Source organism: Babylonia areolata, chromosome 21 (genome assembly GCF_041734735.1).
Source record: "Babylonia areolata isolate BAREFJ2019XMU chromosome 21, ASM4173473v1, whole genome shotgun sequence".
Taxonomy (NCBI): Eukaryota; Metazoa; Mollusca; class Gastropoda; order Neogastropoda; family Buccinidae; genus Babylonia; species Babylonia areolata.
The window spans coordinates 10,108,735-10,124,805 of NC_134896.1; the positions used below are offsets into that span (position 1 = coordinate 10,108,735).

At 40.8% G+C, this 16,071-nt stretch overlaps 1 pseudogene across 1 annotated transcript; it reads left to right on the forward strand.

Annotated features, from left to right (window-relative positions):
• Window positions 1-1,090: 1,090 nt before the first annotated feature.
• On the forward strand, window positions 1,091-14,953 carry LOC143296297 (uncharacterized; annotated as a pseudogene). Its single transcript, XR_013057118.1, has 4 exons — window positions 1,091-1,390; window positions 1,651-1,755; window positions 6,550-6,791; window positions 14,684-14,953. The product of XR_013057118.1 is annotated as an uncharacterized LOC143296297 (transcript).
• Window positions 14,954-16,071: the final 1,118 nt, after the last annotated feature.

Genomic DNA, 16,071 nt, shown 5'->3' on the forward strand with positions numbered 1-16,071 from the left:
AGTATATATGACTCGAGATCGATTTTAAACTCACTGGTTATACAAGTGTAGATGGCAGCAAGTTCTGATTCTTTTTTTGAAGCAGATAGACGAATAATACCACGTTCCCCGACAGTCTTCATGTTTTGTTTCAGGTTTCAAGAAACCACCGAGGAACATCAGTGCAAGCAGGAAATGCGAGAAATATGGGCCTAGGTGTAAGTCGTGTGGTCACCATCCTCGTCATTGTCACAATGATAGCTCAGGATTATTGTCGTCATCATCATTGTCATCGTCGTCACATTGATAGATCGTCATTATGTCTTCGTCGTCGTCATCATTTTCGTCGTCACCGTTGTTGTCATTGTCACAGATAAGAAATTCTCTCTCTCTCTTGTTCTTTATTTGTGCGTGTCTACGTAAAATTTATTTATTTATTATTATTTTATTATTATTATTACTACCTCTTTTTATATCATAATTATTATTTATTTATTTACTTATTTATCTAAGCTTATCTGTTATTTATTCACCTTTTCTTTTCAAGGCCTGACTAAGCGCGTTGGGTTACGCTGCTGATCAGGCATCTGCTTGGCAGATGTGGTGTAGCGTATATGGATTTGTCCGAACGCAGTGACGCCTCCTTGAGCTCTGAACTGAAACTGCGTGTCTGCCTCCACCTCTCTCTCTCTCTGTCTAGTTCTCTGTTAGTTTGTCTGTCTCTCAAGCTCGGTTTCTCTCTCACTGTGTCTCTGTGTGTGTTTCTGTCCCTCATTCTCTGGTCAATTTCTCTCTTTCATTCTGCTCTGCGTGTGTGTGTGTGTGTGTGTGTGTGTTTTCGTGCTTGTGTGTGTGTGTGTGTGTTTGTTTGTTTGCGCACGCGCGCGCACTCGTGCGTTTGTATAGGTACGTGAGTGTGCACCCGTGGGCATACGTACATGTGTGTGTGCCTTTGCGCACGAGCGTGCGTGTAACTTTTTTCTTTTTCTTTTTTATTTATTTTTTTTTTTTTACGCAGATGTTGTGTGTTGTGTATGGATCAGTCTGCACGCTTTAACACCTCCTGGAAACTGAAATCGAACCGTAATAACCGTCACTGAACTTTTCAGCAATGAGCTGTTTCGACACCACATGTCCTGGTCAGTTTTCACCCTCGCTGCGGACAAGACTGAAGCAGGTCCTGGCCACACGGTCCCCCATCCCGGCCCAGTATCTGCAGGCTATGGCGTCAGCCGCGCAGTCCGTGACGTCACACAAGTACATTGTCGTCACGGGTGCGTCATCGAACCACTACTTTGAAATGCAGCTGCTTCTACACGTCATGTTTCAAACTCTCTTCCGGAAAATGGCGGACAAGGATTTCGCATTCGTCATATATAACCTTGGGCTGACTGCTGAGGAGAAAAGACTGGTAAGACTGCCAAGTTTAAATTACGGAAAAATGCAGGAGGTGATTAAATATAGCCACTGTTTTCCTTCCCTGGGTCCTGTAAATGACTTTTTTTTCTGTGCAATGATTGTTTTACAGACGGAAAGTGTGAAATGTATGTGTATGTTCAACTGACAGAGAGAAGCAGTCTTCGTTTCCTTGCTTGTTTAAGTGTTGTTCGTGTGCAGTGAAAGTTTTACACAGGAAAAATGTGAAATGTATGTGTGATGTATGTTCATCAGACAGAGAAGCATTGTCGCTGTACCGTGGTAGACTTTCCATTCTCTGCTCTACCGGACTTCGTCAGTGAACTAAAATGCTACACCTGGAAACCACTCATTGTTGCTGTGAGTATAACAGTAATAATAATAATGATAATATTTATTGTACTGACATGGAGCAAACTCCCCATGTAATGGGCTCTACGCGCCTCACTTAAAACAATACATATACAACAGTGCATTACTCCGCACAAGAGCACATCAGGTCCCAGAAGTGAAAAACAAAATATATACAATGCTACCAGTTGCAGATATGAATAATTGCAGACAAAAAAGGCACAAAATATATCCCCCCCCCCAAAAAAAAAAAAAAAAAACACAAAAAAAAACACACACACACACACGTACGCGCGCGTGCACACACAGAGAATAAACACCGACCTCCAAGCACACACACTATAGGAAGGCTCCAGTGGAGGTGGGGCTTTTCGGGGGGAGGGGATGTGGGGGGGCGGGGGGGGGGGCACAAAGGCAGTTAAAAGGGTTGGAGGAGACATAGGACTATGCTTCGTCACATCCAAAGGTAATTTTGAACAGTTGGGATTTTAGTTTTCTTTTGAAAAAGGACTGAATTAGTGAGTGCCAGAGATCAAGAAGAAGAGAATTATAGACAGAATGTGCTTGATACTGAAAAGCCCTTTGACCAAATGCCTGAGGAGATTTTGGGGACTTGAAAGGGCTTTTCTCCAGAAGAGCTGTAGAGAACGGGATGGAGTGTAAATGTGAAGGACCGAAGATGAGATGGGAGATAACCATCGAAGTGGCGATGGACCAATATGCCAATTTTGTACCGAAGTCTGTACTGCGTGAGCAACCAATGAAGGTGACGCAAGATAGGATAACATGATCTTTTTAAAATAACTTTTTGAGAATGACCCTGGCAGCATTGTTTAGGATCGTCTGAAGGCATGATATCAGATCAGGGGGCAAACCAGCGAGTAGTGAATTGCAGTATATGCAGAAATGCGACTGAGAATTCAGGAACAGACAAGCTGAGAGGTTGCTTCAACAGTCAGATAAGGTCGAATGGTACGGGTTTTTCTCGGTTGGAAGTTCGCAGTTTTACATAAATTACTGACATGGTCATGCATGTACAGATCTGAATCATGAATTACACCCAGGTACCTGACATAATTTTGAAAGTTGACAACAGCATAGCAGACGAATACGAATGGTCCGAAACACGATTGAGCACACACCTAGAACCTACAAGTATGGCTTCGGTCTTGACGTCATTGAGTCTGAGCTTACTTATCAACACCCATTGTTTCAATGCAACAATGCACATCTCTCTGTTTTGGTGAAGGACAGCAAAAGAACCTGGGGAAGAACTTTATAAACAGACCCGCTACACACACACACACACACACACACACACACACACACACACACACACACACACACGGAACTCAGAACTCAGAAATATTTTACTGCTAGGCCACCGGCCTGTTTGCAAAGGAGGTACATACATACAATTGCGACACACAAAATACCGAACATAAAGGGGGGAGGGACCAGTGTCATGGACACAACATTTCATAACTGAAAAAAGTAGACACAGATTTTTGGCTCGTGACATTTCCTAGAGTAACTTTAAGGTTTTTGAAAAGTTATATAATCATGTCATTTCTTCTTCTCTCTTTTTTAAGGCGTAATAAATAAACATTGCCACAGAACGAGTCATAAGCCTGTTTTCATTTTGTCAAAGTAGCGCTAAGTCTGTGTATTCATTTATGTTTCTGAACATTTTCACGAGGTAATTTTTCCCTGATTAACTGATACATTGGACATACTACCAGAAAATGGCGTTCGTCTTCAGCGTTGCAGAAAGGGCAGGAGTTTGATCTTACTGTGTATCTTTTGTGCAAATTTATATCACTTATGCCCAACCTGAATCTAGCAAAGACTGAAATGTACTTTTCTGGTTGCAACAATGACTTAAAACAAAGATATGTAGAGTATCTATCAAATAGTTTACTTGACCAGTCTTGTTTGTGACAGTCTGTTATGCGTTGCTTAAAAACTTGTATGAATGCGTTTTCGTTTCCAACTCCTCCGTTCAACCAAACATCTGAATATATATCTAGGCAATGCTTAACTGTGTTGGCCCAGTTGTGTTTGTTCCGTAAGCTTTTTTTGCAGTCTGGTAAGATCTAATCATACTGTCAACATATAGGGGGTACCAACCTAGTTCACCATACACCATCAGGTTTGGAGTTTTGGGACCAACTCGGAGAAAACGCTTACAGGCAAATAGTATATGAGGGGCTTCTACAGACTGAAAACGAGTCAAACCCCAAATTTCAGCTGCATACAACAACATAGGCTTTACCTGTGCATCAAATGATTTAAAGAAAATTGAGTATTCCATGTTTCCAAGGCTCCACATTGTTTCAATGATTTCTACCACTCTGCCTTTCGCTCTGTATGCAATTTCTTCCAATACAATATCAAATGACAATTTTGTAGTTAACGTGAATTTCATATACTTGTAACTATTGACAATTTCTATCTCTTTTTCCATCCAAAAAACCATTTTTCTGCTTTTACTAGATGCCTTCCTCCTCTAAACACCATAATTTTTGTTTTGTTCAAGTTTACATTCAAACCAAGAGACTTCGAAGTTCTCTGCAAGATTGTTTATCTGATTTTGTAAACCCACGGGTGTGGATGAGATCAAACAAATGTCATCTGCATAAAAGCAAAAATATTTCTTGAAGACCAGGTAAAAACTGAAAACCATGCTTTCCTTTTTTGTTCACATTTTCAGCAACTTCTGTAAATAATAAAGAAAAAATCAGGGGAGACAACAAACAACCTTGCTTCACCCCGGCAGGACAGTCAAAGAAGTCAGACATTTCGGATCCCCAGCAAACACAACACTGAATTGATTTATACATCCCTTGGAGCATTCGAAGCATTTTCGTAGACGTTTTTACTTTCTGTAAGACTAACCAAAGACTACTTATGTCTACTGAATCGAAAGCCTTCATATAGTCAATAAATGCAACATAGAATTTACTTTTCTTATCCCCATACAAACATTTCTTAATCATAGACACAAGTATAAAAATACGATCAGAGGTGGCATAGTTTTTACGAAAGCCAGCTTGCTCCTCACTTACTTTATATTCATTCCCTGCCCAATTGTACAGTCGTTTATTCAGAATAGATGTAAATATTTTACTTATGGTACTTAAAAGAAAAATGCCACGATAGTTTTCTGGATTATTTTTATCTCCCTTTTTAAACAGAGGAACAATAACAGACCGGGTCCTCTCTTCCGGGAAAATACCTTTATCAAACAAATGATTAAACATTTTGGTCAAAACAGGTGCAATTACGTCTTCGGCTGCTTTCAAAAACTCACTCGAGATTTCGTCTAAACCTGCGGCTTTACCTGTTTTAAGTTTATGAATAGCCTGTTTAACTTCATTCACTGTAATTTCTTCATCTAACTCGGGAACGTGTACATCATAATCATCAGTCAGTAACTGGTTTTGTTCTGAAGTAGTCGCTATACGCTGTCCTAGCACTCTGGTAGATTTATGATTTTTCCATGTTTCTATGTCTGTTGATGCTTCATTGTGCACTTTAGGTCGAGCTCGCTTGACTGTTGACCAAAATTTGTTGCTGTCACTTCTGTTTTGTACCAAAGATTCACGTACTGAATGCCTATATGCTTTTCTCTTTTCCTTTAATGTAGAATGGTATTTTGATCTTTTTTTTCTAATAACTGCGCTTTGTCTTCGTTATACAGCGTTCGTCTATAACTATTTAAAGAATTACTAAGCTGACATTTTAAGATCCTACACTCGTCATCAAACCATTTATTTGTGCGCCGCGTGCGACCGCCGTGAAAAACAGTGCACCGCATGCACTGACTGTCCTTGAGCAACACAGAAACGAGTTTATCAAGTGTACTGTCAATGTTCTCTTCAATGCAGTCTGCTACTTCGTCTGTTGCTGACTTACCTGTGAGAGAGAGAGAGAGAGAGAGAGAGAGAGAGCAAAAAGTAATCACTGTGTGATCAAGTTTATGAACCTTCACAACAAAATGATATCATTATCATTTGGGTTAGTTTTTCTTCGTTGTTTTCCAATTTTTTCAATATTCCTTTTTATCTTTCTTCTTCATCAGAAACATACTCACAATTATAATCTTCATAATCATAAGCATCATTATCATGATCAGCATTATCATCTTTTTCTTCTTCTTACATACTCATCCTAATCCTTATCATCGTTTGACGACTTTTCTTTTCGTGTGGTTTACGGTGCACGAGACTGTTGAATGTGAAAAAGAAAACCCGACCTTGTGATCGAGATGCATGTCACCGCACAATGCGGTGCTTTGAGGAGCGCTGCGTGGCATGGAATGGCATGATATGACAAGACATCGCATGACATAGTCTTGTGCTGTGTGTTTTGTGTTGTCTTATGTATTGTGCTTCGTTTGTAAAAATAATGTCCACTTGTGTGGTATCGTATACAATCGCCATGCTTTGGTGCTAGTTTGGATCCCATCGTCTGCTTCGTGTTTACTTATGTGTTGGTTTGTTTTCTTTTCTCATTCGTTATTTTCTGCTACTGTACTCGATTTCTGTTGTTTTTTTTATATTTCTGGTATCACTATACCCCAACTACACCACCCCTGACAGTGCTGCGTCTGTTGCTGGTATTGGATATTGTTGTTATGCACGTTGCTGGTACCGTATGCTCTACTGTTATGCTTCTGTTTGTGAAAGTAAATATGTTAAAAAAACAACAACAACAACTAAACAAATAAATAGAACAAACAGTTGTTGTTGTTTTTCTTTACCACATACACATACTACTACTTTTGATAAACCTCGGCAGTCGTTGCTGGAGAAGGCAGAGTACCTCATCTGGGCAGATGCCTCCACCCGGTTCAAGAATTCCACCCCAATTGAAGTGTTGTTCAAGCGAGCCAGGGAGTACGGCTTCCAGACTGGATCCAACGGTGGGTCCTTGGCAGTACGCACCAGACCTTCCATGGCAGAGTTCTTCGGGGACCACATCTGCCAGTACTCCCCCTTCACCGAGCTAGAAGCCACCTTAATCATTATGTACAATGACTTGTAAGTATGATCGTATATATGTAGCCCGGTGATAGGGGAAGGGAGATGGAGGGAGGAAAGTGGGCAGGTTGGGGTGGAGGGTCAAGGTAGGAGGGAAGTTTTTGACTCACTTGTGTAAACAAAGTGAGTCTATGTTTTAACCCGGTGTTCGGTTGTCTGTGTGTGTGTGTGTGTGTGTGTCCATGGTAAACTTTAACATTGACATTTTCTCTGCAAATACTTTGTCAGTTGACACCAAAGTTGGCATAAAAATAGGAAAAATTCAGTTCTTTCCAGTCATCTTGTTTAAAACAATATTGCACCTCTGGGATGGGCACAAAAAAATAAATGATGAAGCCTAATTATATGCAAACTGCATTTACTGTTATATTTATATTTTTTGTATTCTCTAAACTTGGCACTTTGATCTGATATTCTGACCCAACAACAAGAGGAGTCATTATTATCATTTTTTGTTCAAACAGGAACTTCTTTTGCTAAGCATGGAAGTTTTATTTATTTTGCAAACGTTTTGGTGCAGTTAGTAAAATTTTGAAATTATACTAATGCATAAAAAGCTTGTGTGTTTTACTCTCAGTCACAAGTAAGTCTTGAAGGCCTTGCCTCTCTTGTTCTTTAATGGTTTTGGAAATTTGATATTTCATGAAAGTTGTGTTTTTTAGCCTCTTGTGTTCAGTGCATGGAAAACGTGTTATTCTACAATCTGTGTATAATCCATGAAAGTGGGGAAAAAAACAGCAACCCACCAAAAATGGTGGCAGTTAACGCCAGTTAAAGTGCTGCCACAATTCAGGTCTTACTTTTAGGAGAAAGGAAATGTTTTCAATAAAGTCTTGAAGGGGGCTTTCCACGCTTTCTCGATCACACATTGCAAGAAAGCGTGGAGGGCCTCCAACCTCCCCACGCTTTCTCATAATTTCAGTGTGCGAATAAATGTGGAAACGCTAGAAATCATGGGCTAGCAGGGTTCGTAAAAAGGTGAAAAGACAGAAACTGCTGTTCAACAACATAAAAGGACAAAACGCACACATTAATGTTCACTTGCGCATTATCCACAAACTTAAAAAAAAATTCATGGACATGGTTTCATGAATAAATACACAGGGAGAAAGCAAGACAGTCTTCTTCATCGTTTTCTTCTTCTTCTTCTTCTTCTTCTTCTAGGCATGTTTTAGATTGGACAGGACAAAATGAAGAGGACATGGGCTGCTGTGTTTTGAGCCGTCTGCATGTTAACCTTCTGGCTTATGATCCTTACACAGTCATGGTAGATTATTATCTTTTAATTGCAGGCTCTCTCTCTCTCTCTCTCTCTCTCTCTCTCTCTCTCTCTCTCTCTCTCTCTCTTAAGATCATAATAAATAAAAGGCATTAAATGTGACTTGCTAGGCTTAGCTTGAGAGCACTTGGACTGAATGCCAACAAAAGACGGTTCGATAGCAGCAACATCTCCGTGTCCAGTTTGCAGCGAAAGCCCAGAAGATGAAAAAAAACAAACATTTCCTGTTTACTGCAAAGAATACGAAGAAGTGCGAAACAAACGGTATCCTATTTAATACAGTTTAGTACATAAAAATGAACTGTTCAGCATACTAAGGGCAGAAAATGGGGACATGATACTCTCACTTGCAAAATGTGTCTCCGAGACAGCAAATATACGTAAAAAGATCATAAAAGCACCAAATACACATTAATCAATGAGGAATTCTTGCGGAGAGAGATAAAAAGTAAGGGTATCATTTGGGTGGCCAATTTATGTATTATAGATATGATGTGTGCCCATGTTACACGCTAGAATACCTGCTATAACGATGTAAGTCTGTGTTTTTCTTGTATTGTTCAAACTTTGGAGTCGAATGGCAGAGAAAAGACAATGTCATAAGGGCCTTCAACTTCAATCTAATGACAGAAAAAGTATCAAAGTATTTATTATCGCTTATTATTGATTGACTCAAAACTGTTTTTTTTTCTGTTCTGTTTTGTTTGTTTTCACTATTATATCGTTCTGACCTGTAGCTCCATGTCACCAGAGCTGTTCAGCTGTTGACATTGATCATTTCACTGTTCAGTGTTCTCTCTCTCTGTCTCTCTCTGTCTGTCTCTCTCTCAGTTAATCAGACTTTGTATTATTTTCATCAAAAGAGACAACTCTGAGTTCTGAGAACTCTCTTCAGTCAAAATAATACAGAGTCTGTCTGCTACTGATGAGCACATAACTGATTTGGCTATTAATCGTTATTTGGGGTTATTACAAGAAAGAAAGTGTATACATGAGTGTGAACCAATACTTTTTTCTTCAATACGTTTACGTGCATGTATGCGTTCTGATCTACTCTGTGTGTGTGTGTGTGTGTGTGTGAGAGAGAGAGAGAGAGAGAGAGAGAGCAAACGCATCCTTACACTCAGTATACAGAAGTACGCATATGTACAAATTATTGCTATTATTATTGTTCTTATTATCATCATTGTATTACACACACACACACACATTCACACACTCACTCACTCACTCACTCATACTCACGCACACTCACGCACATACACGCGTGCGCATGGAAGAAAACATGACAAACATCACACCTGTGCCGATGGTTGGAAACTCACTGGTACATGTGTTCTGTTGATGAATCGTATTACTGTCACAAAGCAGAAACAGTCAAATCAAGTATCAAACACATAGTTGATGGAATTATGAAACACGTGAGGTATTGATAAAAGAATCAACATTCACGGTGTCAGCTCGGGTAATACACATACGCGACTCCAACGTAGGTCGTGAAATCAAATTACTAAAAGACATTTATTCATATTTCAGTGCAACCTCCCACAGTTTATTGCTGATATTATGGACTTTTAAGCAACATCTGGTTTAGAGGATTACTGTTCAAACTTAAACCATTACACAAAAACTGTTTTCAAAGCTGGTCCGCATATGGTGACCCTTCAGCCATGAGGCAGAGTACAAATAAACATAAAAACCACATATGTACAAGAAAAGAAGAAAGAAAGGAAAAATTCGAATTATGTTCGACTCTGAAGATAAGCTACTAAACATTTAACATATATCTTTTAATACAGACCACTGTTAACTTTTATTGCAAAGAGAAAACTAGTGTCAGTTGAAGCGGTGTTACCACTGTTTGTAAGCCTGTTGAGTTTGACATGACCTGTAGACTTAACAAAGTTCACAAACAAAATCAGCTTCCGTTTGTTCCGGCACAATCTTTATGTGCCCATCTTCTTCACGGTCTGCAACAGATCATATCCTCCATTCCGCAGACATGCAGATGCTGATCCGGCACAATCTTTATGTGCCCATCTTCTTCACGGTCTGCAACAGATCATATCCTCCATTCCGAAGACGTGCAGAAGTTTCCAATCGTATCCAGAGAGGACTGATATGATAGACAACCACTTGGGCTAAATGAAATGAAAATCATGTACGGCTCTTTCCAGAAAAAAGATGATTGATGACCTGCAACAGATCATATCCTCCATTCTACATTCATTGCACATGAAACAGTGCCAGTCATTTATGTTTGTGCAGCTGCTTTCGCTCGTCTTGATGTGTTACTTTCTCTCTGCACTTGCTGCTGATAGCTTTACACCCACCCTTTCCTCTGTGAGACGTCCACCGTTCTGTCTGTTTCCGTCCTGACTTCTGCTGCTTCTTGTTTTGCTTGGTTGTGCCATCGGAAAGATGCTTCTTATACGGACAGAATATACGAATATATATACGGCTGCGAGGCAACCATGTGTTTGTTCTGTATTGTCCGTATATTCTGTGTAGCACATTCAGGACTATGCCAGTCCAGAATAAAAAGCTAATTTGTTTGTTTGGACTTTTTTTTCTGTCATTGCTGCAATGTGCACATGTCAAAATTTATGACCAGTGTAAAGACAGGCCCAGTAGTTTCCAAGATTGTCCCCCACCCCAAAAACATCCCCGCGGGACAATTTGACCGCAGGAAATGTCCCCGGTGGACTTTCTCACCCCGTCCATAATGTCCCCTGCGGACATTTTCAACGGCCAAAATGTCCCATATTTTGCGTTCTAGCCTTGTTTAAGTGTCTCCCTTTACTTTAAAAATGTCCTCTTGTATTCCGTAACGCCCCATCCACCGAAAATACCCCCGACCCCTTTTTCTCCTACAAAACATTTGCTACATATGTGAGCGCATGTTGTGTGTGTGTGTGTGTGTGTGTGTGTGTGTGTGTGTGCACACACACACACACGCGTGTGTGTGTATGCATGCATGTGTGTCTCTGTATATGTGTGTGTGTGTGTGCCTGTGTTTATAAGTGAGTGACTGTATTGGTGTAGGTCGTGTCAGCAGTCAAAACAGGGTCCTCCTTCTCTGAAGTATACCAACCGTCACATCAAGAACAGCGGAAGTTGTTACATATATATGTGTGTGTGTGTGTGTGTGTGTGTGTGTGTGTGGTTTTGCGGTGACTGTTTGATTTTTCTTTGCAAGAGTGTTAAAACCGGATGTATCGAATTCAGCATGGGTGACTGATGAAAAGTACCGGTATGCCGATGTGGTTTCGTACTTGGAAAAAAAAAGTATTTGCCAAAGTGTGCTCAGGGATGCAGAACAAACAAAAAAAAGTCGAGAAAAGAGCATTTCGCAGAATTGCTGGCCTCTACACAATACGAAGAGATATTCTGCACCACAAAGGCAATTAACATTTTTCTAGTTAAATTATATATATATATATATATATATATATATATATATATATAATTGTTATTTTATTTTGTTGTCGTAGTTGTTGATTTGGAAAATCTCCAACAGAAAACTCGTATGTCCAACATTTCTTTTTAAACAAAGTTTTACTTAATTCATTGATTAATTAACCAGTCTTAAAGATGAAAGATGATTTTATCATGAACCATGCTGAGTTGCTGTCTTTGTTTGGTAGAGTGGTTATATAATTACAATATTTCTTTTTGTATATAGACACACGTCTGTCTTTCTCTCTGTCCAGCTTCCCTCGCTGTCCGTCCCTCTTTCTGTCTCTGTTTCTCTCTCTCCCTCTCTCAGATTTCGACTAAGGACACTTGGATTTAATGCAAATAAAAGATGGTTTCAGCCTGGGACATCCACAGAATCACCATGCCCTTTGTGTGCTTTTAGTGTAGATGATGAAAAACATTACTTGTTTCAATGTAAATCATTCGATAGGGTAAGAGATAAGTACGAGTTCTTTCAGTCTGATGTAGCTAAAAGGCACGACATTGTTTCTGCTTTGTCGTCTGATGATGACCTCACAATACTGTCAATGGCTAAATTTCTTGTAAAAGCACAAAGAATAAGATGTTGTCTTACTGTTCAGAACAATACCAGAGTAAATGAGGGGGGTAACAATGTATAATGTCTACTATCTTGTGTTCAGACTGTAAGCCAGTAAGGTAGACATTAAACAGTATCGTTAATAGAATGGATGGTCGAGTAATGGTGTTTTTTTCTTTTTCTTTTTTTTCTTTTTTTTTCCTTTTTTTTTTGCTTTCCTGTTGTAAGGATGTTGTATTTCGATAAAAGCTGTTTTGTTTTTCTTTGTTTGCATGTTTTGTTTTGTTTTGATGGATTAAGCAGAGTGTGGTATGGTACTTGTGGTGACATAAGAATTAACCCTATCACCCCCTTGTCAATAGACCTATGCAGGTAATGACAATAAAATATCAAAGCGTCTGCCCCCCTCTCTCTCTCTCCCTCTCTCTCTTTCCTCCATGATTATAGATGATCTATTCAGTTTCGTCAACTGAGTCATGTTCCGAGATTTTGACTGACAGAAAGACCGGGAATAAATACCAAAGATTATGCATTGAAAAATCATCGCAAATAAGGTTCACATATACCTACATGTGCACGCGTATATGCATACAGACACATTCGCACGCTCTTCGCTACCCCTCCCGTCCCCCCCCCCCCCCCCCGCCCCCAACTCACACACACACGTATGCACGCACACAGACAGACAGACAAACACACACACACAGACACATGCGTACGCGCGTGTAAAAGTACATATTATATTCATAAGCATGAACCCAGTGTATGGCATACAACTGGATGTATACACCTATACATCGGCTTACGGCTTGCATGCTGGCTTTAAACAAGAAAACAAGACACAGACATATATGAACAGACTCAGACCCCCCCCCCTCCCACCTTCTACACCCCCCCCACCACCCCCCCACACACACACGCGCACACACACATATATATATTTCTCTACCCACTCCTCCACCCTCACAGTATTCTTCTTTTTCTGTTCCGTGGTCTCCGACAATTGGGGCATCACTGACCCCCACCCCCCCCCCCCTCCACACACACACACACACACACACACACGCGCACGCGCACGCGCACACACACACACACACATATATTTCTCTACCCACTCCCCCACCCTCACAATATTCTTCTTTTTCTGTTCCGTGGTCTCCGACAATTGGGGCACCACTGCCCCCCCCCCCACACACACACACACACACACACGCGCGCGCGCGCGCGCGCACACACATATATATTTCTCTACCCACTCCCCCACCCTCACAATATTCTTTTTCTGTTCCGTGGTCTCCGACAATTGGGGCACCACTGACCCCCCCACCCCTCACCCCCCCCCACACACACACACGCGCGCGCGCGCACACACACACACACACACACATATATTTCTCTACCCACTCCCCCACCCTCACAATATTCTTCTTTTTCTGTTCCGTGGTCTCCGACAATCGAGGCACCACCTATGACCTGGCAATCAGTTCTCTCTATATACATCGCCTCTCTTTGGGCGTTGCTCAGTTTCAGGTCTTTTCAATCTAGAATGTATTTTTCCCCCCTGTCTGTTTCACTTCCTCCTTCCTTGCACAGTGCTTTGCAGGATTGTCTTTGCAAGCCCTGCTGGTCATGATACCACTGTGGTTTGATCTTCATAGGATCTGATGGTTTGCCTGACTCTGTCTCTCACCTCCTCATTGTTGTTGTAATCTCTGTAGCGGGACATACCGAGAAGTTTTCAGAAGCATCTCATCTCTGTGGCCTGTATCCTTTTCTTCATGTCATCTGTCAAAGTTCATGACTCACAGGCGTACAGAAATGTTGAGACGATCAAGGAGCGTGTGAATCTTACTTTTGAGCTGAGCGTGATGTTCCTGTCACACAAAATGGTCATGAGTTTTGTCAGTGCTGTTGTTTGTGCAGTCACGGACAACATCCCAGGCTTTGATCCCTGCTCTGTATTTGTTGCTCCCAGGTATTTGAAACTTTCCAGTTTATCGCTGTTGATTCCGATGCCAGTTCTGATGCCGTCCATGTTGTTGGCCATGACCTTAGTCTTTTCTGCAGTGATCTCCATGCCGCAGGCTGCAGAGGTCCAGGCGTTCTATCCATCTTGTTACTCTTCTTCTTTCCCTGCTAGGCCATCGGCAAAACGTAAGTTGGTGATTGTTCTGCCTCCGATGCTGACGGTTCCTTCGTGTTATTCGAATGCAAAGGTCGTGTCGTGATTCTGACGGGGAAAATGTTAAAGAGAGTAGGTGAGAGCAGACAGCTTTGCCTGACTCCTGACTGTCGTCCTGAACCAGCCCCCTATGCTGCCAGTGAAGCAGATTGCGCAAGGTGCCTTGTTGTAGAGGTACTCTGTGGGTGTGATCAGGCTGGCGTTGATGTTGAACAATCTCATCGGGTCAACCATGACTCAACATTCAATATTCGTTTCGTATGAGTACATAATGATAATAACTTAATGATAATAATAATGATGATGATTACTATTATTATCATTATTGTTGTTGTTTATTTAATCATTTATTTATTTATTTAGTAATAATCATAATCATAATAATCATATTGATGAATCTTCTTTCTGAACAGGTTCAACAGGGAAGCGATTATAAAGCCCTGGCTGAGTTGCGCCTTCAACAGAAGCTGCATGTGCGTCCACAACCACACCCAGTACCTCAAGACATGTACTAGGGGGCCGGCCCAGAGAACCTACGGCCGCTGCCACCGCTTCGACCAGTCCTCTCTCGGCATGATCTGTCAAAGCTGTACCTGGACAAACGGTCCATGCTGCACATGCCGCGCAAGAGTGTGAACATAGCCAGGAGAACTGTGATGAGCTGGTTCAACGAGACACGCTGAAAATGGTGTTCGATGATCGATTGGGGCGAGCAAGTCTTTGGCATTCTGGTTGATTCTTGTAAGACAAGGCAAGGCAAATCAAGGCAAGGCAAGATAATTACAACTTTATTTTTTATCTGTAAACTCACAGAAAAGATTTAGCCCGAGTATACGTGAATTTAAACATAAAAAACGCAATCACTTTTTTGTTGCTGTTGAGATATCGTGACGATTCATTAAAATATCCATCACAATAATTTCATTGATAAAAAAACAAACAAAAAACCAAAACAATCAACTAATGTTGACTAGTTAAGAAAAACACACGTCATTCGGACTGAAATTTAAGAAATGGCGTAGAGGAGTGCCCAAAGAATAAACAAAACAACAATATCAACAACAAAGAAAAACAACAAAGACATGTACCACTCTTCTCTACTTTCATTATGCGGTTGGCCGACTATCCTAAAAAACCTCTTCGCCGAGAGAGTGGGGATGTAACTTGCGCAGAACACTTTCCACGACAGTCAAATTCTAACCCAGATAGTCGGGACAGCAGTTGCCTCCACCGCTGATCTGATGGGCACAGTCGGACACGACCGACTATCACAACCCATGCATTTCACCAGAGTTTTGGACTTACTTTACCCGGTGTATATATCTGAAGTTGATCCTTACCCAGTACTTGAAGCGATCATATGATTGTGAGTTGGAAAAAAAAATTAATAGATAAACTATTCTGGCATCCCATTCATAAGGCCGTAGTGTGTTAAAAAAATAAAATAAAATAAGAGAGAGAGAGAGAGAGAGAAGAAGAAGAAAAAAACTAACAAAAAATATTTGTCGGGTAAGTTGGGAAGCCCTCAGATATTTATTGGTTTATTATTGTTTTTTATAATAATAATAATAATAGTGGTATTTATATAGCCTGCGCTGAATCTTGTGCATAGAGAAATCAAAGCGCTTTCGCACCAGTCATTCACACGCATGCATAACTCTAAAACTGGAGAAACTGAGACAAGGAAGAGGTAGGGAAGGGAGGCTATTTTGGGAAGAGGCGGGTTTTAAGGCCAGACTTGAAAGAGCTGAGTGTGGAGACTTGACGAAGCGAAAGAGGAAGTTAATTCTAATTGCAAGGT